This window comes from Ixodes scapularis, unplaced genomic scaffold (assembly GCF_016920785.2).
Source record: "Ixodes scapularis isolate PalLabHiFi unplaced genomic scaffold, ASM1692078v2 PGA_scaffold3__209_contigs__length_174095766, whole genome shotgun sequence".
In the NCBI taxonomy this organism is placed as follows: domain Eukaryota; kingdom Metazoa; phylum Arthropoda; class Arachnida; order Ixodida; family Ixodidae; genus Ixodes; species Ixodes scapularis.
This window is the reverse complement of record NW_024609868.1, coordinates 44,813,311-44,840,087: the sequence shown is the minus strand read 5'-3', so window position 1 is coordinate 44,840,087 and position 26,777 is coordinate 44,813,311.

Here is a 26,777-nt window from a genome sequence, read left to right as displayed (position 1 = left end):
GGTTTGTTCTCAAACTTACTAGCATTCAAGCCGCGCGCGCTCGAAACCTTCTTTTCAATGCAACCCAACATGTATTAGCAAAACAGACGCTAAAAAAAATTGTAGAGCCGATCTACTTCACGTGAAGATGGAGGACCAGTGAAGCTAATATCTTTACGACAACTTTACGACAACATTACGTCAACTATACGACATCTATACAATTTACATATGATTGCAATGAAAACACGTACACGGCTTCGTTGGTTAATTTTTCTATTTAATTCTTAGTGACTAAAGTGATCATTGCCCGATCACTAGGGCAAGTTCTGAACGATATTTTTCGAGGCACACTTCGAAAACAGTTTTTTACGATTGAACCCAAGTTTCTTTATCAGCATCGCGGAAACGAAAGAAAAGGTTACCTCGGTGCGTTCTGCCCTCGGCTTCACCACAGCGCACTCTTAGCTTGGATAAGTCGGTGACCGTAGATGATAGCGAGGGATCGGGACCTCACTATCTAATAATGCCAAATAAGGCTGACTCACGCGGGTTGCCTCCTCTTTTTATTTTTACTCGCCACGACCAATCGGATCGAAGGAGCGCCGTTTAAACGGGGAGTTTTTTGTTAACATCCATGGACGCATCTTCGTCCAGATCCTAGCACCATACCAGCTTGGCTGTAAAAATAAGGGTATTGCGAAACATTCGTAAGAGAATTCGCAGACAACAGGAGTCGAATCGTTGATGTTGCTAAATACGCGAACAAACGGGCCAGAAGGGGCGAAAGGTTCGTCTCAAACCAGTAATGACTTCACTTTCCCCCTCTACTCTCGTCCTCCTCTCCCGCGCTCGGTGCGCGGTAAAGGTCGGAGCAACGGCGCAATTATACACCTTTTCCGTCTAATCTCGACCCAGCGCGTAACGTGCGTAGCCTCGACTCGGCGACTCGGCGCACAGCGGGAATAGTTCTTCCGGTTCTAACACTTCCGGTATGCGGGAGCAGGCCTAGCCGGCTGGCAAGATGCTGAAGTGATGCGCGTTAAATGGGTTTTGAAGCACTTAACAGCGAAGTGAGTTGTAATAAGGTGGGTTAATACGTCGAAGCATCATGTCCGCGCATATTTGGTCATCGGGCTGCCACTGCGCAGTCGTTGGCTGCAGCAGCAATTTCCGAAAACGGAAGACAGCGCGCGACAAATTGTGCACCGAACACAAGAAGTCGCAAAGCGAATGCGGCTGTAACGTATACCTTTCGCATCGCTTCCCCGCTGATATCAGCGGGGAAGCTATGCAATATCAGCACATAAAAAAAGCAAATAGGCAGTCTAGAAACGGACATCTACAAGTGCAGTAATAGGCCTCGATAAGTCAAATGCAGAACGAATTTTGCAGCTTGAGGTGCAAATGTAAGCCCCTGGGTGTAATGATTGTTATTGTCTACTCATGTTTTGCTTTTCATTCCGTTCATTCCTACGAGGTTGTGCACTATAATTTTGTATGTTGCTCGGTAGCGACGCCCGTTAAAGTACGTTAATAGAAACAATACGAAAAGAGGGCAAAAAATCGTCGTCGTCCTCCCCCCCCCCCCCCCCCCCCCCCTTTCACCCCCATCTCCTGAATAGTTCCGAAGCATCTGGGCGTCATACGAAGTAGAGATGTCCCGGTAACTAGCGATCGTACCTCGACGGTGCACCATAACAATAAACCGTTCGGCCCGCGTCGCCAACTCCCATTGTGAGTATTTCTACGATTAAACGATGATACTTCTATGTCCAGGGTCGCCCTCGCTCGCGCATAGAAACCCTCCGTTAGTCATTCGCAGAAGGCAGACATTCTTCACAAACAACAACACGCGAAGAGTAAACACTGGTAAACGTCCTCAGGAAAAGTGAACATGCCTCCGATTTCGATTACCGGCGACGCTGGCGACGAACCTCTCGGCGCTGTTGGTGCAACAACGGGCGCCATGAAGGCGAATAAACACGCCAGAACACAAGAGTAATTCACACTTTCAATAAAAAACAAATTAAGAACTCACTAAAGGGAAAACAATGAAGATACAATGCGCGGGGTCAATGGGGACAACACGGGAGCTAGGAACAACGCTGCTTTCCGCATACCAAAATGGGCGCACAACAACTAGACGCCAGACGGCAGACGGCGCGGCTGTCGCTGCAACACGCAAGATGGCGACGACTACGCGGAAAAGGTGTATATTCGCCAACTGCGTCGCTCTCAGGAATAAAAAAAAAAAAAAAAAAAAAAAAAAAAAAAAAAAAAAAACTTGACACACATAAATTGTAAGGTGCCTACTTCCACATTTTTTTGGATTTTCGAAATGGAGAAAATTTTCCTGTTTCCGTTATTCGGTACTCGTACCCACCACTTTTTTTTTTAATTTTTCGTCGTTGCGGGGGTGCAAAAAAAAAGTAAATAAAATAAAGCAAGCTTTAAGTACTACGATAACGAGAAAAACACGACAAATAAAAGGAAATCCTCATGTCGGAAAAACTGAGGACAGCGGAGGAAAAACGACCCGTGCCGCAGAGACCTATATCATGACAGATGGTTTTCCTGGAGACAGCAGACGCCGCCAGCGAGCATAATAGAACTCCGTTTTTCTGCTGGGGCTGTTCGTACGAGCCTCTGATTATGCTCCGCTTTGACGAGTCTCTTGCAAAAGGTCACCAGTTGTGGGGAAAAAAATGTTCAGAACTTTTATATAATTAATGACCATATCAACTACCGAATTATACGCCGACCCCCCCCCCCCCCCCCAAAAAAAAAATAAAGAAAAAAAACAACGTTAATGAAGCGAGAATAATGTTAGTTTGTTGGTGTTTTTTCTAGCAATTCTAAAACCGATATATCGAGTCATTCATAAAGCGAGAATAATAATATAAAAAAAGAACGCAGCAGATCTTAAAATTGTAAATTTCATTGCAAATCTAACGCGACAAGCGTTCTGGGAAAGAGATGTCGTCACGAAATATTCAGCCATCATTAATAGGACCAAGGTCGACCGCCGTGCTATATAGAGGCAAACGATAAATTACGTCCCGTCGTTAACTAATGCGTGCTATCCCCGGCTGGATCATTAGACTCGTTGCGCGTTAATAGAAACATTAAGACTTCATCATATTTTTTTTTCTTGCACGGGAAACTTTATATTTTGTGTCACTTTATGTCCGACCACGGCCGACACTAGAGTTCGGTGGAGCTGATCAACCGGTGTCAAAAAGTGTGTCCTCAAGGAGCTCGTCGTTTTCGTGGGGTTGCTATCGCCTGCAGCTAGACAATTTACCCACAAAAGAAACAACGTAAAAACGCAGGATCGTGATTGGTTTAATTCGGCATCAGCAAACGTACAAAGACAACGATCGCCATGACGATGAACTGTTTTGTTTTGGATAGGGTTTGAAGACAATGCGAGCGCAAGTTCGTCTGCTTCTTTTACAGGGGGTTGTGGTGATGTCAGCAAAACGCCGAGCTCCGATTGGTTCCGAATGAAGGATAGTGGGTAGACTTCGAGGCAGCTTGCAACGTTACAAGATTACCTCAGTTGTGCAACTCCCGCGGAAGGGGGTACCCCCCTCACTCACTTCAATCCGCCTCCCGTCGTTTGAAGCGCCATCTAGATTTTCGTTTCATAACTGTGATTTCCAAAGAGTAGAGCTGAAGCGCCATCTAGACGCCGTGCTTCGAAACGCACTTATCCCGATTCCCATAGAATACTGTTACCAAAGCAGCCGTCCGGCGGCGCGTCAAGCGACGCCATGCTAAGGCTTTACGCCATGCAAGTCGTGGTGAGTGAGGGGGAGGGGGGGGGGGGGGTATTGTTTGTGCTTGCAGCGTCTATGAGCACTTCCGTAACTGAGCTAATCTAATAACGTTGGCAGCTTGCTTCAAGGCCTACCCACTGCCTTTCAATCGTAGCGAATCATAGCTCGGCGTCTTTCTGACGTCACCGCCACCCCTGCGCAAGAAGCAGGCGACTTGCTCTCCGCATACCCAATTTTTGTTTATTCTGCTGAAAAAGGAATAATGGTATAAATATTCGGATACTTGTTTTCAGCACTTACATATCTTCATGCTTTTCTTAGTTACGACACCATATACGTTTCACGAATATTGAAACGATCTGTAAATACACTCTAAGCCCGGTCCCACTTAGTAAGAGGGACATTTCTTCGATTTTTTCCCACTTAACTTTAAGGGGGGCGACAGACCTCTTAATATTACATGGGGATGCTCCCTCTTAATTAAGTGAGACACCACCCCTCTTAAAGTAAGCGATAAGGCGTCTCCCTTAAATTCGAGGTCAGTCCCACTTAGTAAGAGGGACATTTTTGAGATATTTTCCCCCTTAAATTTGGAGGGACGGTGGCCCGCTTAAAATGCAAGGGTATAGTCCCCCTTAAGTCGGGGTCACGGTACTTATACATCGTACAAAATACATTCTGCAGACATGTTCCGAAACGAGTCGCCTCGACATCCGTGCTTCGTATCCCACGAGGCAACCAAATCAAGAGGTTACTTTGTCACGTAACATACAAAGCACGGATGTCGCGGTGACTCGTATTGGAACATGTCTGCAGAATGTATTTTGTATAATGTATAAGCAGCGTGACCCCGGCTTTAAGTTACCTCTGTTATTGTATCGTACAATTTCTGCTCCTTCGTGTTTTGACTTTCAGGTGACATGCTGCACTGCACTTCTCGCACTTTCGCTGATATTGTTTAACCAAAGTTATTCTGTGCTGCGTAGCAGAATTGAAATTTGATCTGTATATTATGTTTGATAAACGGAATCAATGTGTTAAATAAAAATGTAACAATCTTTAAGGGTAAACACGTGTTTTATTTGCCATGACACAAGAAAATATTTTGATATGTCTTTATCAAAATAGTAATTTTATAACGATGTTCTGGTAGCTTTTACGAATAAAAAAGACTTAGAACGACGCCAGAAATCGGCGTTTCTTGGAAACTATCACACAAAAAATATCGTGCTGCAAAGTGACTCATTTTGAATATCATAAACAATAACAATACAATCATGCGGGAAAAAAAAAATTTTTTAGCGGATAACACAAAAAGATAAGTACATTCTAAAAAAAAGCCCGTGCGTCTACTTTTCCGCGAACACTTGGAAAGACAATCACCATAACTTTCGGAGGCGGCTCAGCGAATGTAGATGCCGAAACATATAATTATACAAAAAAAAAAAAAAATGAGTTGCGACACTAAGCACAGCAAGCGTGATGTTTTGCATTGGTTAATGTCACAACTCGGACTGGCTTTTTTGGTCTAATCTTATGTTTCGGCATCGTGATTCGCTGAGCTGCTTCCGTGAGTTACGGTGATTGACTTTCCAAGTGCTGCTCGGGAAAGTAGATGCCTGTGCTTTTTTTTAGTGCGTAGTTACCTACTTCATAGCATTAAAAACGAATTATTCGGCATCTCTTGCCATCAGCAGAAGCTCAGAATTTCTGTTGTTTCTGAACAGCCATAAGCAATTTTCTGAGCTTCTCCGACATAAACTGAATCGAAACACTTTATTTTTCAACAAGCAGACCCGAGAGAGTCCAAGGGTTTGTCCACATGCCACAGGGTAGGAGAGTCCCGTTATGTAATACACCCATAAGCACATGACTAGTGCCCCCTCCATAGTCGTGCTAGCGGTGAGTTTCACTGACCAGTTCCCAGAAACAATCCCTTTCTCCGAACCAAAGAAAGTCTTGGGTCCTGAAACTTTTTCGTCAGGGATAAAATCGTCCTGCAAGAAGCAATTGTTAAAAAAAAAAAAATTGCGTCAGCGTCAAACTTACATTTCTATTTTTGCATTCGCTTTTTCACATACCATATAGGTGATGAGAGAACTTCTAGCCCATCGAGACCGGAGGATGGTCTTAATGTTCAAGAATGTTGTTGGGTTGTCTCCGCAGAAGGCCCCTTTTACCTCCTCCAGGTTTCCCAGCATGGTGACGATCGTGTTATGGAACCGAAGCTGTGCATCCACCTTTAGCTGAATGAAAGACCATATTGTTTTCCTTTAGATACAGAAAGTGGGAATTAGAATGAAGGTAATGAAGCGCTTTCACCTGTTATCAAGCAGGCGCTAGGAAACAAATGCGAAAATAAATTGCAAATAGTTCAAAGATTCGGAATCCAATATGTATACGATGAAATAGCGAGTGACATTAGCTTATGACGTAACTTCTGCTACTATTAATTTTTGGTACGAGAATAGACTGCTGTTTTAATTAATTTACGAGAATCAATTGTTTCTGTATGACGAAGACAAAACGAAAACGCATTTAGTAGTAGATGAACTTTAGAAGCCCCATGTGCTTTGGAAAGCATGGATTGCATTTGCGGCTCGAAGCTGCAAAAGAGATCTAGGGCATGTTTTAGAAAGCAACATAATCAAATAAAAAATTACATTTCTGTAGACATTTCAACGCAAGCCATTCATTGCATTTTTTTTTTTTTTTTTTTTTTTTTTTTTTTTCCAGGAGCAGTGCATATGCCAACAGAACGTAAATAGAGCCTACCTAATTACCGAGTTCGTTGTGAACCGTGTGCGGGTAGCCGCTGTAGGCTCACCACTCAGTGTGGTGCGTTCCACCGTGCAGAGGGTCCCGGTAGAGCTCTTTACACGAGCAATCTGAGCGGAACCCCCGCCTGATTCCCTTCATGTCAACGTTCGTAGCCATTGCCTCACTCTGAAAACAAGATTGTTAACGGTCCGTCATTTAACGCCCATAGTCAACCTAGCCCTAAAGCGCATAAGAAAGAAAAAAAAAAAAGAAAACTTTTGTTTATATATTTTTCGCGGATGTACGACAGAAAAAAAACAATATTCAGCCAGCTACAGAGAACAAAGAGCATAGTAAACATCATAAATAAAATCTCCAAAAAACAAAAACATGGTCGACGCCAAAAAAAAAAAAAAAGCCGGTAGCTTTGTTGGGACGACCGTCAAAATATAACGAACAAAAGAATACGCCAAAGAAATACAAAAAAAAAAATGTACTCCCTGGCCACCACTACAACTTTCCCCACTTTCCGCAGACGCCGCGACGCCGAGGCAACGCGAACACGCAAAGGAAAAAAAAAACAAAAAACTTTTTTCTTCTTTTTGTTTTGTGCTCGTCCAATCCCCCTGCCCTTTTCACATACATACACACACATTATGGGTTTTTGCTCGCCGCTCACTTGAGAAAAAATGTTCATAATCACTGCAACGCTAACGATGTCTACAACATAACGTTGCAGTGTAAATTGCTGTAATGAATTGTGAAGGCAAACAAACGCAAAATCGCCAACATTGTTGTCAATGTTGGCGATTTTGTCAATCAACGCACTCGGGCGGTCAACCTCAAGCATTTAGTGCACACCAAGAAAGAAATCGGCGAGCCAAGCTTACAAACACTGACTGCCCCAGCTAGGGTGCCTTTATGTTGGCTTTGCCTTAGGGAGGGTGATGCCATCCTTTGTAGTACTCGATGCCGACAGTGTACGCTCACGAATAAAATACAAGGAAATTGCCGGTAATAAAATGCCGGCGTAGCACTGCCAAAGCTAGCAGCTCGAGCTGGGAGAAGAACGAACGCGCGTTCGAAATTAAAAAGTAGACAAAAGCGTCGGACAGAAAATGGTCTGATATCACCAGCCTAAGACAGACGCGTACACATTGAAACACCCTAACCCGCTAAAAGTGTTTTGTGCGAAAAACAGCCCTGCGGCTCACGGCAGGGCAAACGATTAGCGACGCTTTGTCCTAGCTGAACGAGCAGATCCAGGAAGCGACGGCGTCGGCGGACTACAGCTGAACACTCTCACTCTACATGCAAAGCTCGTGCATCTCACAGCCAGCGTGAAAATATTGATGGCTCGTTATTCCCACCCCCAATGCACCCAAAACAAAAGCGCCAATATGACAGGATTACTCACCCGAAGGAAGTCAAACGAGCAGCATGACGCTTGCGACTCTCCGGCAACGACCGTTTCCAGCTCTCCGTGAATTGGCGCGAAGCCTTAGCACCGTCCGAACTCTTTGCCGTGGATTAGTGCGCCTGCCCCCCTCCTCCTGACCGAACTACATTGTTCCAGTTAAGAGGGACCAGTCCCCTCTTAATATGAAGGGACACGCGTGAATCTTTCTGTCTGTCTTTCCTGTTCAGAGGGACTAACGAAACGGTTTCCTTGGTCTCTCTTAATATGTTGGTGTCCCTCTAAATCTTGCTATTTTATTTTGCAATTTCCCTCTTAAAAAGAGCTGGCCCCCTGAAAGCATTGTTGTCCCCTCTAAAATCAGAGGGACAGCGTTTTTTATGAGAGACCGGTTTTAGAGTGTACTAACGCAAAAAGCATAAAAAAAAAGAGACCAGTCTTTTTCGCATGATGGCTCCATTCTCGTAACCAAGTTGTTGCCATGCCACGCGCTGTTATGGGAAAAGGGGGGGGGGGGGGGGGGGGCAATCTGTAAAGTGCTTGTCGTTGCTCGCCTAAAATATTTAGCGCCAACTGCAGTGGTACGCGGGCAAGCTCTCCACAAAGGCGCGAAACAATGGAAGGCAGTCCGAGACAGACTTCATTGTCCCCGAACTTCACCGAAGGCTTTTCTGCAATCGACGTTGCATGAATGTCCGGATTCGAATACGACACGCTAAGTACACTATACTCCGATTGCCACGCGACATTGTGAACAAATATACTTTATTGCCCAAATATCGAGCGATAATTGGCCGAGTGGCTCTATTGTATGGGCGGAACAATGATAACTCTTTGTGCGGGAAAGAAAAAAAAAAACTGCTAATTTGTGGATAGAGTAGCCTTTTGAAGCACCTCCACGGCCAAGCGTTTTTTTTTTGTTTGTTTGTTTGTTTGTTTGTTTTAGCAATTTGCTGCGTCTCGTAAGGAAAGAAACAAGCGGGAAAACGCTATGCAGACGAACTTGCGCTCCGCAAGTTCGTCTGCTTGATTTGCGGGGGCTGAGGTGACGTTAGAACGCCAAGCTCTGATTGGTTCTAAATGAAGGATAGTGGGTAGACCTCGAGGCAGCTTGCTTTGAGGACTACCCACTATCCTTCAATCGGAGCCACGCAGATCTCAGCGTTCTGACGTCACCACAACCCCTGCAAAAAGAAGCAGACGAACTTGCCCATCCGCATACTCAGTTACAAAAAGTATACGAAAACAGTCGACTGTACAATCGGACGGAGTCAATCTCTCGATGCTTCTTTTTTTTTCTTTTTACAGGTACGAGAGCTGATACGAATGACGAAGCACATTTTTTAGGAACAAAATGGCCTTATTCAGTTCGCCCTTCTGCTTTGTGCCGCCGTTCGCTCTCTGAAATCTGCACCGTCACGCAGTCGGCGCTTCATAGAATGTCGCTACTCGTAGGAAGCTCTTATGTAGGATCTTTAGGTCGACCAAGCAGCGTTAAAAGCGCAATCACCACGGCGCTCCTTATCTTTGTACGTTGGATATCACCGGTTGACCTAATCATGCAGGATAAATGCGCCGCGTGGCTTTTCTTTTTATGTGTGATTGGCTACGTCGCTGTTAGCAAACGCACAAAAAGAACGAGGTATTTTCTTCCTTTTTTTTACTTTATCTCAGTTCGACTGGCTCTGACGCATCGTGGCAACTTGGGAACCGCGGAAATCACGCCTATTGCTTCGTAAATCGTTCTTCGGCGTTCTTATCGGTTAATGGTGCATATTTTTTTAGGGCTGCAGAGCAGTAATATAGGACGCTAGGGTGTCGCTATGCACCTGGCGTTTTCTTAGCTGTCGGTGGCTTTATGTCGTGAAACAGAAGGGGATATCCGTATCATATACGAGAATAGAAGAAAAAGAAAAACAGGACTTCAAGCGTCCCGCCCTTGAGCATTTCTTTTTTTCTTTTTTTTTCTTTCCGTTTGAATGTGACCCGTGCCAAAACGTTTCTGTATCGAGCGAAGGACAGATTCGCGCAGTTGTGAAGCGACGGACGCGACTCGTTTGCACCTTGCTGCCGCGTTTCCAAGTAATGCAACGCGCACTTGCAGTTCAACGTTTCTTAACTGTATATTGGATGCACGACCCTGAATGTACGGAAGAAGATTGGTTCGCATTTCACAGCAGTTTATTTTCTCGCCGTGCAAACATTTGTTTATGCATTTCTGTGGTCGCTGCTGAACTAAAACAAAGAATAAGAAAAGTGGTGCCCATAATTTTTGTAAGGTACATGTTATCCCTCCAAAAAAAGTTACCGACGTGTTTTTCCTTTGTTTTTGTTTTTACCGCATAGACAAAGTATAATAATAATAATAAACTTTATTTGCCATTCGAAATACATGAATGGCGGAAACAAAGAGAAAAAGCTGTAAAACAGTTTGATGACGCCTCTTGATCCCTTACATTTTCATATGCATAGAAAATAGAACATAGCAAGAGCACAACATACTATATCAAAATACGGAATAAAACTTAACATGTAAAACAGAAGAAATGTTAACTTGATTCAATTCCAGAGAATCTTGCATTCTTATAGATATTAGTATATCGATATTACAATTCATTATTGTATAAGTGAACTGGAGAGTGTGCATTTTAGTGACTGCATACAATAATTATTATGACTAAACGGCACAATCCAATGCCTCGCGAACGAGTTGAGTCGGTTAGTACATACTTTTTTAGCTTAGACAGGTTTCCTGTAGTATTCTCATGTATTTCATTTTCTACCATGAAAAAGACCACAAATATTTATTTTCATAGATTAAAAAAAAGATACGAGGCTTTTTTTTTTTTTTTTTCGGGAAAATAAGTTACACATCGGTGAACGTTTATTCTCCGCCCAAATGTAGGGCCAGCGGTCCGACTTTCTGTTCGGAACTGGCGCCACCCAGCTTCACGTATTCGAGAGCTCCAGCCGCCAACATTTTCCCATTGAAAATATCCCAAAATTCCTTCATACTTTTTAAGAATAAAGAGCTGAGTTGTGAAACTTTGGCGTCTGGTTCGGACCGCTAGCGTTATATGTGGGCGGACAATAAACGTTCAACAACGCGTAGTTTATTTTTTCGATAAAAAAAACCCTCTTCAGTTTGTTTTCTTCTTTTTTGTGTGTGTATGGCTGTGTGTGTGTAGGGGGGAACACCATGTGGAAATGGACTACAAGTAGCATTCGTCCGTAATTCTTTTTATATGGGAGTCCGTGGGCCACGTTCTCTGCCTTTACCGACATGACAAGTTATGAATTCTAAGAACCCTTCCCAGTCTCATCCTTGCGTAGATCAGCATAGGCATTAGTGACAAGCAGGAAAAAAAATACTATTTCTAAACTTCATTCAAGAACATTGGTCGCCGCCATGGTGTTGGGCACCGCTTCCGGGGCGAAGCACGTGAGTGATCTCGAGCCTCTATAGGCCGATCACGGACGCAACATTCGTATTCAGTAAACGCCCAAAGTGCTGTTCCTATACATACGGCGGCCTTGGTTAAGTAGCCCATGGCGCTAATTAGATGGCGCGCAATATTGTAAATTGAAGGATCTATGTTTGTTCGTTCGAAGGGATATCAATCTGTGCCGCCCGGTCAGCTTTATCGAGGCATGTGTCGCTGCCCTGAATTAGCTTAAAAATGATCGATACCGTGATTACATCTTCACCCAGTCGCCTAGTGTTCAGTGTCATTCCTTACAGTCCTGAACGACTTACTTTTACGTTGTTGTCGGTGACAGTACCCGGCACGGTTGCCGAAATAAAGGTGAATGCTTTTAGTGCAGACACACATAACTCGTTCTCCAACGTCACATTGCTAGAGGGGCTCAGTGATTTCTGATGAGCGCGGTGTCCCCCCTAACAAATTCCGCCGTTTACTCTTTCTAAACATCTTGCCGAATCAATTACTCTTATGCCCCTCCCCCCCTTTCCAGAGATAGGAATATCTAAGGCCTAACTATAGTACTGACAGCTCAAGAAACGCAGTGCGTTGCATATTATTTGCACACTTATTGATGCGCGATTTGCTCTTGGGCATTCTTGTCGTCCACTGCCCCGAATGTTTGAGGAGCGCTACTCAGATACCCGAGACTGACCACTCCTTTCGGTTCCTCAGCTGTCAACGACTGGGAGCAGGCAGACGGAGTGGCGTTATGGAGCACAATCTAATTATACGCCTTGTCAGCGGCATCGTGAAACCCTTATTAATGGCGTGAAACAACACATCGCGTACCACAAAGTCTTACAATAACAAGGATGATTTCGGCAGATGGGTGCCATATGGGTCCCATACAAAGCTTCGATTGGATGAGGCAAACAGGCCACAGCTTGAGTATCTGGAGCCGCCGCTTGCGTCCTTCGAGAAGAACATCAACAAAGGACGACGACAAGTTACGAAAGGTATACGGCTGCTCGGCATAAAAGATGGCAGCGCCTGGCGACCGTATATGACGCAGCTGTCGTTCTTACGAGGATACTATTCAGTGAGGGACTTTGACAAAGATGAACGGTAAAAGAGTGCATAAAGGAGGCCATGGCTTTTCTTTTCTATTATTTTCTTCTTTTTTTTTCGTCACTTCCGAGTTTTCAGTTATGGAAGCGGAAACCTGGCACAGTGTGATCTGACGGCATGCATATCAGGCCATGTTAGACGCCTAACAAATGCGAATATCGACGCATTTTGTTTATAATAAATTGATTTTGAGCAATTTTTGTATAAAGCCCGTTGTTACATATATGCTCCTTTGTTGTGGGTGTGTTTTCTTCGCTGACTTAAAATTTCCGCTTGGTCTAAGCTACAGTGTTGAATTTCAAAACACACAGAAAAATGACAGGGCATGGACTGGGGTACCATTGAATAAAAAATGGCTCAGTTTATTGATCTTATAGCCATAAAAATAGTAGTCGTGAATGGTTTTCATTGTTAAGAGACAGCTTCATTTTCATTCAAGCGAGAGTTATTTGAAAGGCTAAAAAACTTTGAAAAGGGGGAATTGAAGTCGGCTACAATTTACAAAAGCAAAGCGCTGAGCCCCCCCCCCCCCCCCCCCCCCCCCCCCAAGAAAAAAAAAAGGACTACTTTTGGTAGTCCAGCACTGAACAGGAGCTAAATTTATACCACATGAGGAGATTTTGTCAATGGAATGAAATTGCAGTTCCAGGATGCCTATAGCACTGTAACTCTTCGTCGTATCGCGGACACTTTGGTCGGAATTTCAATCCGGAGGGCCGGAAATTCGACTCTGTGCCACCGAAGCGGCTAGTGCACTGGAGCATATTTCATCCCGACATATATTGATCCACATTTAGTGTTTCGGTGAGAGAGTTCAAGGAGAAGCTTCTCGGGGCCTCGCTTTACAGCGCAATTGTAGGCCTGAGACAACTACGGATAATCAAAACAAACATTCAACGGACCCCTTTCAAAACCCCATCATGAACATTGGCTTCTAATTTGCGATTACGAAAGACCAATGCGTTTCTCGTGTCAATGAAAACAGTTAACACAACTTGACGAAAATAATCCCTGGAGAAGGGATTATAATCCCCTTCTCCAGGGATTATTTTCGCAATTCTTGTCCAGCTCGCTTGCACCTTTGCGTTTAATCGCATTATAATCTTAACACTACTCGTCGTTTTTGGTGACAGAAACAGCGTCCTTGCGAACACCGTAAACCTATGATGAATGTACTAAATGCTCCTGAATCTTCAAATAAAGAGTATATATATATATATATATATATATATATATATATATATATATATATATATATATATATATATATATATATGTTTTAAAAAAGCGGTGAAAGCTACACTTATGCCGCTTGTGGAGGTGAGTAGTGAGTTTTACGGCCAGGGGGACATATTATAGGGGGCAAATCGTAACGATCAATCGGCTAACTAATTAAAATTGGTTAATTAACTTTTTAATTAATAAAAATAGACATATGGTTACAATTAGAAACTTGCTCAGCGTCATCGAAAACCACTCAATCAGTAATTTTCAAAAAGACTTTGAGCGCGTGGGTAGCGTAGTAGTGCACTAAAGTTACCACTCTTTGAGCAGGTACAAAGCTAGCTGTTGCGATAGGCTCCCGCGCGATTTTTCCGTCTCTTATCTAGCCCCAGCCTTGTACCTGTCCCACGAGTGGTAACTTTAGTACAATACTACGCTTCTCACGCGCCGAAAGTATTTTTGAAAATGACTGATTTAGTGGTTTTCGATGACGCTGAGCAAGTTTCTAATTGGAACCATATGTCTATTTTCATTATTTAAAAAGTTAATTAACAAATCTCAATTAATTAGACGACTGATCGTTACGATTAGCCCCCTATAATATGTCCCCCTGGCCGTATGACTCACCTTCACAAGCGAAATAAGTGTAACTTTTACGGCTTTTTTTAAACAAATCTGTTAAGCTTAAAAAAACACCCTGTATATAGATATATAGATATATATATGCGTGTGTGTGTGTCTGTCTGTATGTATGTGCGTGCGTCCGTGCGCGTGCGTGTGTGTGTGTTTGTCTGCGTGTGCGTGTGTGTGTGTGCGCGTGCGTGTGTGTTATTTTACCGTTTTATGCCCAGAGCTGCTAGCATATATTATTTGTCAAAAAAGCTGGCGAGAGTAACAACTTGATATGGTAATGCGGCCGCGGTGCCACAACTGCAAACATTCGGTCACAGCTTCAGGTACCTTGTGTCTTACAGCCCGTATGGGTAGTGCCAGTGTTGCACGGAACGGCGTTCCAAGGAACGTCGTTCCTGGAACGCGTTCCTTTTAGGAGGAACGAAGGAACGCGGCCGTTATATTTTGCATCATTGGAACTGGAACGGGAACTCGTTCCATTTTTAGTGGAACAAGAAAGGGAACGGCGTTCCTTTTTTTTTTCGTCCAGTGGGATGATTCGTATTATATTTCTAAGAGGGAAATTCTAAAAGTATAAAAACAATATCTTTACGAAGTGCTGGATCTCGTTAACTTTTTGGTATTTATGACATGGTTTATTTTCTGTTGTCCTCACTTGATAACAGTCGGGTGAAGGAGAGCTACTGGGAATTTGTGTATTCTCTCAGTGCCCAAGCCTGCGGTATAAAAAGCAAAACTTTTAGTGGAAAGAAAAAACACAGAGAGAGGGACGTCTCAAACTCAGCTATATCCTTTGCTTCCACGAATCCTCAAACATCCAGAAATATAAGGACGACTACAACCATAACTGAACTTCCCTTAAAGAGACCTACAGTTACAACAAATGTACAGGTTACCTGACATCGAACGCATCCTTGTATCTCGAATATTGGTCACTTAAAATATACGCAATTTTTTTTCTTGTCCCCTCGTCCCCTTTTCCCAGCCCCGCCCTCCTTTAAACTGAACAACGAATCAAACCTTGACGAAGGACTTATAGTTTCCAAGACTGACCCTCCAAAAGCCCTACCCTCTTCACTTGCTCGTTTTGCAGAGAGCAACATCGTGAAGCAACGGTTGTTCACTTCCAACAAAAGTCTTTATTCGATTGAAACGTGTGAGGTTCTTGTAAAACGCTCGTGCAATGTGGACTAACAGTACATTTGACTCGTTTGAATCGCCCACCACTATATATAGTTGAAAGCTGAGATTTGTAAAGGTAAATATGTCAACAAATGAAACCCTGTTTCCGGTTGTCTTCTTCTCCTGGTACCCTTCCATCACTGCATTCAAAATCGTATGTTACCATTTGATGGGACAGATAAAAAAAAATAAAACTTTGCTTGATCTAACTTAATGTTGCAATCAGGAAAATACAAATGTAACGGAAATGAAATGATCCGTTTCATTTTTTTTAACTGTAACGGGAACGAGTTCCTTTTCCACATATGGAACTTGTAACGGGAACGCGTTCCAAAAGTCAGAAGAAAAGAAGAACCATCTTTCGTTCCTTTTTTTGAGGAACGTGTACAACACTGTGCCACATCTGACTATACGGGCAGAAAATGAGGGGAGAGCGCGCGGGACGCCCGAATGCCGAGGTGCATTGGAGACAAAGGCAGCAATAGCTTTGCCTCTGCCCACAAATCATTCCAGATAGAGCTCGGCGTTATGACGTCCCCGCGCGCTCTCGTTTCCTCCTCTCTCTCTTTTTCTGCGCGTATACCTAATAACATTTGCTTAGGTCAGAACAGTGTATAGAGAGATTTGGGTCAATGGGAGGAACGGGCAGAGCCACGGCGTGCACCAGAGCAAAAAGAGGGCTTGACATGCTCTTTCGGCCAACCAGAAGCCGAGAAGAATCCCCTAGTGGTGATAGCGAGAAATAGATTTATTAATAAATATATGGCTTTTATAAGCGCGTAAGAGTTAAATGTATTAACCCTTCATGGTTGAAAATAGGGTGTACGCGATACTTCGATTGTGATCATGCCGAGAGATGTAAGAAGCGAATGTGCCGTTCGAACTCTGTTTTGCTCGGACAGAGTGTGGCCTCTCGGACGGCAGATTCCCGGCCCTCGGCGCCTGGCGTACGGGTTATGTCGATCGTTCCGCTAGTCGCGCTCTTCCACCATGATTTTGGATGACCGTGATTGCAACATCATGCGCGCCATATTTTCAGTCACCGAGAGTTACTTCGACGCACTTATTCATTTTGTTTCTCGCGACCACCGCCAGTGTATTATTTCCGGCTTCTGATTGTCTACATTGAATTATTGAAGGCGCCCTCGAACACGCCGAACGAGCTTTTAGCCAATGGCGCCTCCTCATTTGCCTCCTGTACTTCCCAATGGATGGCCAAACTCTCTGTATATGCGTCTCTGGACCAGGTCAGAGCTGTATATGAGGAGAGTTTGGTCAGTCTATGATCTCGCCGCCGTAACGCTTTCCTCCCAAGTGAGCCAATCAGCATGCGGCGTAGAGCGAGAGGCATGAGCGCATGCGCGTGAACTCCTGGCTGCTCCCTCCTGAGTAGGGGGGGGCCGCCATCTTCGATCATTCTCCCGGCGGAATGCATGGAATCGGCATCTAAATCTCGATTATTGCCTTTTATATCGCTGGCTCTGGCAAGAAAGTGACATTCTGCTATTCCTCGCTGGGTTAAAAAGCTAATAAATGAAGATTTTTCGGCGTATGGCCACAAAACTTTTATTCAGGCGAAAAAGAAGTCGGCCCGTAGCAGACGACGCGTAGCCTCAGCAGTGCCCTTCTCCGACCAGTCTCCGACAGCGTTGCTAAAAAATGGCGGTCGTCGCTTCTCTGCTCCCTTCTTTCTCTCTCGCTCCTTCGGCGCTCTCCTCCCTTTCATTTACTTTTCTCCTCTCCGGCGCCTTCGTCGCCACACCCACTGGCCAAACTCTCCCAATATACGGCTCTGGACCAGCTGGCATCGCCCAGACAAACATATATCTGTATTATCATACATTATTATTCGACGCAGTTGCAGGTCGATTTTCGCGGCGAGCGACTCGGTTTTCGAACAAGCGATACCTTGACCCGCTCCTATTGATATTAATATTGACGTTGTTTGTTTGTCTTGTTTTGGCGGTGCCAGATCACGAAAGCGCGCACACGTGGGAGAGAGCCCAAGGCAGGAAGCGCCCGCCGAGTTTCGTGTGTAATTCTCGTAAGCAAATGACGGACGAGTGCGCGACGACGGACCAGGTGCTGCTTGAATGCGTCCCGGGGACGACCGGCACGCAAGGCCGCGATTTTAAGAGTCTATTGATTCGAACGATCCTCCAAGCCGCTTGACATTTCGGTAATCGATGACGCAAAGAGAACATAGGGTGACGCTCGTAGCAACAGCAGGTTTTCAGCGATGTATACGACTATAGCACACGCTTTTATGCATTGAGCCCGGGTCCCCAGAACCCCACCGTAAAAGAGAAATTCAATTATTTGTAAGGAGGGTCGCGGTAAAACGGCGTGACACAGCGACATACTTAAGGCACGTTCACACTCTTGCAACCGAGTACGACCGAGAGAGACGAGACCGGTTTTTAAGCCTCTTGCGACGTTTTAGGACCGGATGCGCTGCAGTGGAGCTGGTCCTAAGACGTCGCAAAAGCCTTAAAAACCGACCTGGTTACTCTCGGTCTTACTCGGTTGCGTATGTGTGAACGGCGCTTTACTTGACACAGATTAGCATTTTCCTTTGGGTCGAGTCCCAAATGGCCAACAAACGACCAACCCATGACGACGTCATATAAACCGCGCAGCTTTCTGGCGACCCGCGTAGTCTCCCTGTTGTACTTCTTGAAAGAACTCCTGTTCGTCTGGATCAGCAGCACACTTTAATGTAAAATAATTGCGGGTAAAAAAGATACATCATGGCCACTTGAAGCGGTCGAAGCTGATCGCTGCGTCGCTCGTAATTGTGAACAAAATCATATATCTTATTTTAGATTTAGTTGGCATCTTTTGCCTGATTACTTATTGTTCACGAATACGTTTTATTATTGCATGTTGGTTAGAATCAGTTATAGAAACATTTCAGATAGTTTTAACAGAACGTAATGTACCGCTGCCGTCGCTACTCTCATTAGGGAGTTTTCGTAGATCGTTTTCGGCGTCCCACAAGGCCCTCCGCAACCCGCTACAATAGCGGGAACTCCACAGTCGAGGCTATCGGCGCGCAGGCGCAGTAGCAACTTCTTCGTTGCGGAACGCTTAGCGGAGGGGGCAGCGCGGTCTACGAAAACTCCCTATTATCCACAAAGTGCGGTAGCATTTAGCGGAGGGGGTTCGACTAAACGAAGGGTGGGAATTGCAACATCGCAACAATCCGCATACTGTTGTGTTCGGCGGAGAGCCAGTCTATTCTACCGGACGTCGGCGCTTTCGGATGCAGCCACCCCAGCTTCCTCCCTGTCCCGCTCCCGCGGCGCGTTACTGGAAGCCTGCAAAAAGGCTCTTTCCCTTTTGTAAGAGGGAAAGGGGACGTGACCAACTTACGGATGGAGCGAAAGAGGCTAGGGCACGGCGCGAACCTCGCAGTGGCCTCACGAAACCTGTCCAGTACAGACCAGTCCAGTTTAAACCAGTCCAACCCAGTCCAAACCGAACCACGACCGTCCAAACGAGAGAGGCATGTACCAAAGCAGTAAATGATAGCGCATAAGAAAAAAGACAACAAGAGCGCATGGATGGAGACTCTAGTATTCTCGCCTCACGACTTTCTCGGTAAACTTTCGTCGTAACTGAATCTGGTGAAAGTTTTTTTTTTTTTGTTTTGTTTTGTTTTTCGTTTTTATTAGAGAGCGGGTGTTGCGTTGGCTTGCATAGTATCTCGGAGGCAGTATATTCGCGACTCCAGCGAAGCGGACGCCACCAAGCGGGAAAACCGGGAACCAGCCGGTCCAGGTCGCTCCGCGCCCCTCCGCGTCTCTGGTGGCTTTCGCGGACACGTGTTGTCGGCGCGGTGGCGAACAATGTTATTTGACGAGGGTCCGAAAGTTTGCATGAGTGTTCATTAGTGTGGTGAAGCCTCATTGGGTTGTTTCCTTCCATCACGTGTTTGAAAGCCCGTTCACTCCACAACACACGGTCGCGTGTTTTCGATTTCCTGGATGGGGAGGAATCACGGAAAAACGTTTCGATTTCTTGTCTGTCTCGAATCACATTCAAAGTAACGACTACTTGGTAACTGATGAGTAGTTTCTTTATAAGGATGTAGAACAGTGGACTGAGGACGACAGACGAGGTGTTTCACTGGGGGGAACACCAACGTTGCAGTCAAGTGAATGGGAAGGTTCGACAGCTGCTTTTCTTCAGTTTGCTTGTGTTTGATTAACTTCAAGTTTGTGCCACCCGCGCCGGTCGGTGCGTTGGCTATTCGTTTTGGCTGCTTTGCGCCGAAAAAGCCTCTGAACCACACTGAAGGAGTTGGGCTGATTTCGCAATTTCTTGATTCAGGAAAACCTGCTCGCTGCATACGATTAATGAGGGAAATTATCTGCTTTCAAAAGGTCGGGGACGCGTTTCGCAAAGTTAGAAGCTGTCACGGCATTATGATCTATCGCGCCTCCAATATTTATATTATACCCCCGTCGAAGCCAGCAGCAGTACACGTCTACATTGCTCAGGTTTACCGGCCACAGAAAATGCTCATTTTCTCCGTTCAGGATTTGAGGTCAAGTTCAATGCCAGAGAGGTTCCGCGTGAATCTCCGATGAAGACTCTCCTCAGTTTGTCCGCATTCGTCTCCGTTCTACCGGCTAGAACCATTTTTCTGAGTTTAAGTACTATCTCTGTCTGTCGAATATTATTCAGCAGCTCATCAAATAGCTAGCCAACTAAGCTCATATTTCAACTCGAAGAATATACTAATATCGCTTTAGTGGGACATAGTACGTAATATAATACATAACCCGCTCGTCAAAATGAATTCTCGATTGCTACTAAAACCAGAATTGAAATAAAAGTGTCAGCTGCGTAGTGGGGCGCCGGCGGGTTAAAATGCTCCTCGGCTCAAGAAGCGCTCGCTCAACTTTGGTAATTTTCCCGCAGCCTGTGTTGTTGACCGCACGAAAGCTCGATTTCGTGGACAGATAAGTCGCATGGTCGACGGCATGCGAGTTACATGAAAATTGCTCTCGGTGGAGCAACTCTGTAGTCATCGCCGCTTTCCTTAGATGATCAAAACTGATTAAAGTCTATTACCATCTCTCCGGAGCCCATAGTTTCGGTTTTGAACGAAATCTCCGAAACGAAAGTTTGACATGCAAAAAGCAAAAAACAACGGGAAAACAAAACTATGCTTTGCAAGTTTATGTCCACCGGCTACACTTAACCATCTCAGTTCAGATACCTATACAATTTGGCATTAAAGAAAAGAAAATCTGTTAAATTGAATGCGCCACCCGTTCAGGCAGCCCGGCCGAGCCGACGCGACCTGGACTCAGCCGCCATGTTTGTTTGATGGTGGCGCCCCCTATAGGTCGCTGGAGTCGCGAATAGTGTTTGTTACAGGCTTTCGTAGAGCTAGTAGTTTCACCTGTGAATGTGAATAGCTGGATTTTGTTTCACGAAAAAATGAAAGCCGTTTACAAATCCCTGTAACGCCGAACTGGAGCGCAGCTCTTGAGGAGGCGTAGGGAAGGGTACTGAAGGGGGTCACGTCGCCTGCGGGTAGTCACGTGACCCCGGGGGGTCACGTGATCTCGGGGGAGGGGGTCACGTGACCTCGAGGGGATCACGACCTCGGGGGGGGGGGGGGGGGGGGTCACGTGACCTCGGGGGGAGGGGGGTCACGTGACCTCGGGAGAGGGGGTCACGTGACCCCCCCCCCCCCTCCGGTTACGCCGACGCCGACGCCGCTCAGGCTGGAAACGGGCCCCTAAGAGCTGCGCTCTAAAACGAAGCCAGGGAAATGGATAAGGACACCGCTGCAGCGGTCTTCTTGTAAACTCGTTTACTTTTGTGTTTCGCGAAAAGCTTCCGCTGTCCACATTATTAGTATAGTATCACCTGAGAATGTTCAGAAGGCAGTCGCGCCGAGCTAACGCGAGTTTACTAAAATCTCGGAGACATAAAAATTCCGGCGATTGTGAGTTTCTGCAGAGCGTCGCGCTGAATATCTATGCGGTGTTGCAGAAAACGCCTTATTGCTGAAATATAAACATAAAACAATACAAATAAAAAACAAGGTGGAAATGAGTATTAAAGACAAGCAGTGACAAACAGTGTAACAAAAGTTAGTAAAAAAAGCAAAAAAGGTAGTGTGTTTTTATAGCTCGTATTTTTACATTGTTTAAGAGGATTAGACATTTTTCCCAAGTCTGGTCGTTTCCACCACTATTCACTATCGTTATACATCTGCGCACTATTGATTGATGAACACGGTAAAGGGGTGCGCCTAAGCTAATGAGACGAGGCCTATGCATTCAACTTGAAAACGATTTAATTAACGCACACAATAAGTATGGTCTCTGCCTGCACAAGCGTTCGCCACGGACTTGAGTTCATTCAGTGCGTTTACAGAACACAGTCGGACGGTTTAGTCTGGTTGATTCAATGCAACAGTGGCAGAGCAAGCTCGTGACGTCGAAAATAAAACAAATTAGGAGCAAACAGTGACCAACTACGAAATAATGACGATGTTGGAGCAATTGATTTTGCCCGAAACATATTGTAAGCGATTCGCATTAGAGCATTTAGGCAAAGAAAAATTATAACAATCACATTTCTATTTGAACCGTTAGATGGTACTGATTCTAAATACCGTGAATGGCAACCTATAGATCCAGTTAATTTCTGTAAGTTTGATTACAGTTACAACATTTATATGGAGTACTCTCTGACGCAATATATGCTAATGTTTGAGATGTTTTTTTTCTTTTTTTTTAGTTAATAAGTACGCGCTGAGAGCAAACTTCTGTTTAATTTGAATCGAATTGCCCTCTTCAGATAACAAAAAACACATCTATATACAAAGGCGTTCACTATAACAACGGCAATCATTATGCACAGACCAGTCCCCAAACTTCCCACGTCAAAACTTCATTTTCGCAAACAACACGTGAGGATACAAGAAAAATAAAAAAAAAAAATACCAAAAACACGTCGGGAGAACACGAGAAATCACTCCTTCTGTTTGCCCTCCTTCGAAGGACCAACATTTGCAGCCAGAACACGTAAAGCACTTTCTAAGAGACTTGATTAGACGTTCCATATATCAAGAGTCGTAATCCCCAAATCTGTATAAAAAAAAAGAAAAAAAAAAAAAAGAACACTCGCTTCCCGTGTAATGGTTGCGGCTGTCTTCATGTGAGTTCTTCACACTTAGCTTGGTCCACTCACTCACGGCTTATCGCTTGCCAGGCGTTGAACAAAGAAGCAAAATGGATGGCTCGCTTTGTTAGCGAATGACTGGACACAGTCTCCGAGACGCCACTCCAGGTTCTAGTAAATAGGGAGACACTTTGTGTGTCTATCTTACCAAGACAGCCGTTGAACACGCGTCAATACTCAGGCACATTCCGACTATGGCACGTAAATTGTGCCCAAGTGTGGTTTCTTTGGCACATAATTTTGTATCTTGCACAGTCGCAAAAAATATTCGCAGTAGCTTTGAGTACGTAAAGGAAGAAATACGTTAAACTGCTCTTCGCTGAGCATCTCATTTTTTTTAAACTTAGTGCTTATAGTTGACTGGTTGAGTCGCCTGAATATTATGATGAGTCGTCGAACCTTTCATCTAACAAAAATATTTTCGGCTTGTTCCAAAGCGCAATAAATAAATTGATGTTTCTTTCTTTCAACAATTTAGGAGAAGTTTGAAGTAGATATATTTTATTAAAAATAAAACGATGTGTATTAACTTCACGCGCATTTCACGGTACGCAGTACTAATGGCATGGGAAATCCAACTTCTCTGAAGGAGCATTCATTCGATATTCACCAAGGTATTCTCAAATATCTTGCAGCTAAGATAAGGGCTAAAACTGGAAGCTTTTTTTTTTCACTGTTGTGCTTGCAATTTCATCTATTTTAAATCTCAGTCAAAATATTCTGCTGCCCTATTTGTGCGGTCGTTCTCATAATTGAAAAAAGGAATCGGGAGATTTTTTTTAACGTTCTCCCCGTCTACAATTCACAGTCATAACATTATATCTTTTTCTTCAAGTCCAGGCAAGCTTCTTATCTTTTTCACACATTTTCGTGCTTTGTATTGTGTCGCACTCAAAACATTCTTCTGAATTTTGTAAAAGTTAGATTACGCAGAAGTCTCAATTTGTTTAAAACATTCAATTCTGCCGAATGTTTTGGTTTTAGTTTTGAACTTGCAGCCGAACTGAAAATGACGCCAAATTGAAGAGTCTCAATTTGGCGTAATTTTCAGTTCGGCTGCAAGTCTCGGTTCGGCTTTAGTACCTCAACTCAGCTGGAACGGAGTCCTTGGATGCTCAGTTGAACGACATCGAAGTCTAACCACCTGAGATGCCTTCACCTTAGTTGTAAGACTGAAGTATGCCAGCCCATCGAGCTGACGACTTAAATTTAAATCAATAGGTTTTCACTGCTGAGAAGGCCTCATGACAGATAGTAACCGTGTTTGTGTGTGTAAACTTGAAAAACTTTAATGTGGCTACTTATTGAATACCTTGACATAAAGTCGCCAAACCAGAGGGCAGACACACTCCTAACTTAACTTGAACTAACGCAGCCAAATGAACATTTCAAGTGCAACATGATCTCTCAGTTCAACTTACCTGTTCAAGGTTTCCCTAAAACCCCGAATTACGTTTCAAGCTTTAGACAGACAGATCTGCAGCTTTTGATAATTAGTGCATTTTACTTCTCTCCTTTTTGGGAAGTTTCCCAGCCCGATTCTTGAAGTGAGATAAATGGGGATTAGGGTGGGGTATACACAGATGTCTCCTGGGTGTTACCGAATTTATGCTATCGAAAGGCCAGACAATAAAAAAGCGACAAAAGAATACACTGGTGATGCTCAAAGCAGAACGAACGACGTCCCGACGGCAGCGAAGTGGCACTAAACAAAACACGAGAGGAGAATCGCGCGGCATCGTCTAAAACCAATCTCACTTAACGCCTCGACATACAACTAAAAAAAAACCTTGTCTGACGCTAACCGCCCATATATATACATCCCTGAAGTCCTTGCCTCAAATCTCCTGCCATTGAAGCTGTTTTTTTTTTTGTTTTTGTTTTTTTATACGAGTGGCTTTTACAACCGTGATACAAGGATAGGCCCTTGCAGTATTCAGATAAAAGCCCACGACGATTCCACCGACAAGAACGTAAGAAAGTAAAAACCCAGGGTTTATGTAAGATTCTTGCGAACACGAAACCTCTTTCCATTGTCTGGGCGTATACAAAGCTTCCAAATTTCTTTGAGCTGGGATTGACCCCACAACTGCAGAGGTGTAGAATCTTTTCAAACCGATCTTCTAGAATGCGCTTCTTTTGTTGCTAAAATAGAATCCCTGGTCGCCTCGTTCGGACAAAAGCTCCATTGTGGGATAATAGCCTCATGAGATTAGTGTACTATAACAGACGGAAAAGAAAAGGAAAATTTCCTTTAGCGTCTGTTTATCAAATTAGCGGGGAAGACAACACTTAAAGAATATTTGTCCGAGTCGTATGCGTATAATTTATAATATCACTTTGTTTAGCCTAAGCGTCAAAGTTATTTAAATAGATAATAAAATGTGTACAACAATTTTTCTTGTACTTTTTAAAGAAAACGGGAACATCTCTAAAACAAAATTGCTGTTCTTTCCAAGCTGACAATTGTCATAAAAGCTCTAATTTTGTTGTATTTTTCGCGTAAAGGGTCATTATTAGAGCGAATAGTTAGTAATGACGAAGAGCCTGTTTCTCCTTTCATAAAGACATGTTGCTATTTATTTATTCATTTATTTATTTATTTATTACGATACCTTCATTCCCTCAAGACACATTGTAGTGGGAAAGAAACATACACTGAAAGATGCGCTGTACAAAAATATAAGGAAACAAAAATAATCATAGGTCAAATACAACAATTTTAAAAGTAAAAATATTACAGTAGCAAAAAGAAAAGGAACCAGCACAAACACTTGTTTTTTCTTTTTTTTTTAAGGAACAACTCTGACAATTACTTTTCTCCTATGTCACTGGGCAGTCTACATAATTCATCAATAGGCTTCAAAAAAAAAAAAAGGAACACACAAACACAAATGTTTCGCATTAAAAAAGACTTATTATCTTGTAGTTATTTTCTATCTGTGATACATATATAAGTATCTCAGAGAAGTGAATAATGCCTAGTGAATAATGCAAAATAGAGAAGTAAATGTTCTGGATGATGCGGAATCTATATTTATTTTCATTTGAAAATAAACTCTTTCACGCTAATTGCATGGAAGCTAAAGGTGCATTCATACTGTGGAGAAGCTTTAAGACTTCGCCGCACTAGCGCCTGAGCTTCAGAACTTAGTTAGTCCGATACGTAGGCGGAGGAGCGGGTTAAGACCTCAGAATATTTAAGCTCGAAGCCCGCGATCAATTACTTAAACCTATCCTGCTTTTAGTCGCAGCAGTTTCAGAGCAACCTGTAGAGCATGACTTCGCTCTTGTCCCTAGTGATCCTCGTGACGTCACACGTAACTTCACGTGTGACTTCATTATGGGAAACGGCCCACAATGCAACGCGCGGTTACGCCGACGCCGACGCCGCTCAAGCCGGATACGGGCGTCTAAGAGCTGCGCTCTAAAATTGTTTGACTTATAGTTACTAATAATCGTCATCCTCAAGCTCTCGCGTCTGACAAAACTATCTCGATATATTTCTTGGGTTGTTGCCTTTGACAGACACGTGGACGGAGGCAAGTCTGGAGTCAGGTGCTGTTTCGATGAAATATTTAAATGATTAAATGAAAATGTTGCCCTCGATACGTTTATTGCAGTTAGACTGTAAAGAATAGATAAACGGCTAATTGCGTATGAAGTGATCGTTCGCTAATCGCTGGGTCGGGCTCAGAGTCTCCATATACACGGGAGAGGACGGTCGACTTTGAAATTCAAGATCGCGGCTAGTGTTTCGCGGCGTACCGAAGTAGGGGTCTTTGACTTCGGGTTCAAAGACTCCGCACGATCTTCCCTCGGGAAATGTCTGGTCGTGGCCATTACTACGTGTATCAAGAGGGCAATTTGTTTGTGTGGAATCTCGAACGCAGTCTGCACGTGGAAATCTAAAAGGGCTTTTATTTTCATGCAGAGCATAAAATCATCGTTTTTTACTGAAAAAAAAAGAGAAAACGCATTTATTTTTTTGCCCTCCTTGTATAGGCACTGACAGATTTGAAGGCCGACGTA